Source organism: Marmota flaviventris, chromosome 2 (genome assembly GCF_047511675.1).
Source record: "Marmota flaviventris isolate mMarFla1 chromosome 2, mMarFla1.hap1, whole genome shotgun sequence".
NCBI classification, from domain to species: Eukaryota; Metazoa; Chordata; class Mammalia; order Rodentia; family Sciuridae; genus Marmota; species Marmota flaviventris.
The window spans coordinates 33840054-33843459 of record NC_092499.1 but is presented as its reverse complement, the minus strand read 5'-3'; the positions used below and the strand labels follow the sequence as shown (position 1 = coordinate 33843459).

Below are 3406 nucleotides of genomic sequence, written 5' to 3'. Positions count from 1 at the left end.
AGGCAGTAATATTATTCCCATTTTATAAATAAGAAAAAAAATAGAAAAAAGTGACTTGCGTAAAGCTACCAGCAGGTTTGAAAGTGGCAAACTCAGGGGCTGGGGTTGTGGCTCAGTAGTAGAGAGCTTGCTTAGCACATGTGAGGCACTGGGTTTGATCCTCAGCACCACATAAAGATAAATAAATAAAATAAAGGCATTGTATCCATCTACAAATAAAAAATAAATTTAAAAAAAGATAGTGGCAAACTCAGATCCTCATATCTAGTTCCAAAGATTTAATTCACAGCAGACAATCACAGGAAATACAACTTCTCAATGCTGTGGCCTCTGGATTTTGGTGCAGCCTCAGAGGCCACATAACCATTGTGTCTCTCACAGCACACACATAAGAGGCAGAGTCTTGCACCTGGAGCTCACTCAGGAGAAGGTAACTGTACCCATCAGACCGACTAAGGAATGTAGAAAATTGGCCTCTCCTCTCCACACCATCCAGAACATTGTAAGAGAGAAACATGGGTGCTCCACCCTCACGTTGCTGGTACCAGGACAGCCCGTTGAACCCAGATGTCTGGTACGTGCAGTTGACTTGGATGAAGGCTCCTTCCACAGCGGTCAGCTCAGTGGGCTGCTCGACACTTTGTCCTGCAGCACCTGTGAGGGGTACCAAGACCATTACCAGGACAGCACTCCTGGAAGCCACGTGATTATCAAAAAACGGTGCTTCCCTGTGGTCACAGAAAAGCTGCCACTGACAAGGGAATTGCCTGGATAGAAACGGTAAAAGAAGAAGCAATAGCAATAGTTATTATTAAATATTCCGTAATAATTGGAATATCCTCATAAGTCTAGCGGGAAAGATTCTTTGTTACAAAAGTTAGAAGTTGCAATCATTTAGCTGGAAGAAAATTACTTGAAAACTACCAGCTGTGTTTGCTATTAAGTTCAGGCTTACCTCCCACCAGCAGGGAAACATGAAAAAGGAAAAATCCCCACATTGGCTGCAGGACACCACCAGCCTGGCACAACCTCCTGGCAGCTGCAGAAGACAAACCCTCTCTGTGAGGGAGGGAGGGAAGCTCCACCTGGTAAAGCCCAGAGGGACACAGGGGAGGAGCTGCTTACCTAAGGGGTGGCTTCAAGCTTCCTCCACAGGAGCAGCTGTGGGGTCCTGCAGGATTCTCTTCCCATGAATATTTCCAACTGCCCAACCCACGGGTTTTAATCCAAGTGATTCTGGTGAAGACTGAATAACAGAATTGCGTATAAAGAACAGAGAAGACAAATGGGAACATAAAGCAAAGGCAGATGTAGTCAATTTTCTCATACTAAGTGTTTCTTTTCCCAAAACAGGAGAAAGTAAAAACAGAGGTGCAATGGTAGTGGGTTTTGAACATAATGTGTATGTTTGTGGTGGTGTTCTTGTTATCATAATCATTATTTGTGACAGTAGGAAAGAGTTGGAAAGGTTTTCAACTGTCTAATTTTATCTCCAAACAGAAGATCAGATACTAATTAAAGGTCAAAAGAAAAAATATATATGTACATGTATATGTATATGTATGTATATATGTGTATATATATATATATATATATATATATATACATGTATATGTATATGTATATATGTATGACTATAGAGAAAGAAATGGAGAATATTAGTTACTTTGGAGGGTTGAATTAAAAGAATGGTGAAAATATTAACCTTTTCTTGCACATCTCTGTTTTGTTTGACTGGAAATGTTTTCATGGCTTTTTGTGTGAACAAAATGGCAGCCCGTGCCTCGGAGGTTGTCTTGCTTATCCAAAGCTTTGGGATGGTGGTCTCGGCAGTCACTCTTGATGACTCAGTCTACAGCTGTAGTCCCAGTAAGAACTAAAAAACGTTTCACACCTCCTGCTTATGAACCCAAATACAAAACAGAAAAGGAGTTTATAGAATATGCCCGGAAAGCAGGATTGGTTATTCCCCCAGAACGTTTGGACCGGCCCATACATGTGGCCTGTACAACTGGTATCTTTGATGCTTATGTTCCTCCTGAGGGTGAGGCTCGAATGTCATCTCTTTCAAAGGAAGGACTGAAACAGAGAACTGAGCGACTGAAGAAAAATGCAGCATCACAATTGTCAATCCGGAAGATAAAAGAATTTGATGCTAATTTTAAAACAAAGGACTTCTCTGAAAAAGCTAAGGATATTTTCATAGAAGCTCACCTTTGTCTAAACAAGTCAGACCATGACCGGCTTCACACTTTGGTAACGGAACAGTGTTTTCCGGATATGGTCTGGGACATCGATTATAAGACTGTCCGCTGGGGCTTCGTGGAATCTTTAGGGCCGGCCCAGGTGGTGCAGGTTCGCTGCTCGAGTTTGGTGAACCAGAGCAACATGTGTGGCCAGGTTACTGTCTGCATGCACACACGGCAGACTCTAGCCATCTATGATCGGTTTGGGCGGTTGATGTATGGACAAGAAGATGTGCCCAAGGATGTCTTGGAGTATACTGTGTTTGAAAAACACCTGCTGAACCCCTACGGGAGCTGGAGAATGCATGGCAAGATTGTTCCCCCATGGGCACCCCCTAAGCAGCCCATCCTTAAGATGGTGATGATTCCTGGCCCCCAGCTGGAACCTTTGGAAAAATGTGAAGAGGCACAAAGAGAGGACCCTAAGTCTCAGCTAGCCTGACGACAAAAATGACTCTTGGGGTAAAGCACTGGTGATGATGATGCTGGAAGTTGTGAAGTCATCCATCTCTTTCAGACCACCCCTGTTTCCTCCTGCCTTGCTTGGATCTTTTGAGCAGATTCATCCTTACAACCATGTCTGATGGCTGGGCCCAGGTCATTGGCTAGTATGCATAGCCATTGACCCTTTGTCTTTTTAAAATCATATGTCTAGCTTCTGAGTCTAGATGAAAGACAATATGTTTCACTGAACAAGCATCTGATAGTTTTTTTCACAGCAGAGACTGTGGGAGCTAATAGGCAACATTCTTTTGTAATCACTGGGTAGAGATCAGAGTTTGAAATAAAATACTATCAAAGTGTTGGACCAAAACAAAAAACAAAAAAAAGAAATGTTTTCATGGACTAAAATGAAAACATGAAAGGAAAAAAAAGGAAGAGAAGAATGAGAAAGGCAAAAAAAAGATGGGAGGGAAGAGAGAAGGAACCGTATATTTCAAAGTATTTTCCAAATATTACAAATTGAAGTTAACTCTCTCTGAAATATAGTTTTCCAAAATTAATGGATGCTAACATATGGTATCTTGGCTAAAATAATTTGTATCTCTAATGAATCCTCTGGATTTATTTCTATTGACTTCAACTTGGAGAACATAAGGTTTTAATAAGGATGTTACTGCCATCTTGTGGCAAGGTTCAGCATTGCAACTTTACACACA

General features: G+C 41.7%; 1 pseudogene; it reads left to right on the top strand.

Moving 5' to 3' along the window:
- The first annotated feature begins 1782 nt into the window (after positions 1 to 1782).
- LOC114079407 (large ribosomal subunit protein mL45 pseudogene) lies at positions 1783 to 2831 on the top strand (annotated as a pseudogene).
- The last annotated feature ends 575 nt before the right edge of the window (positions 2832 to 3406 follow it).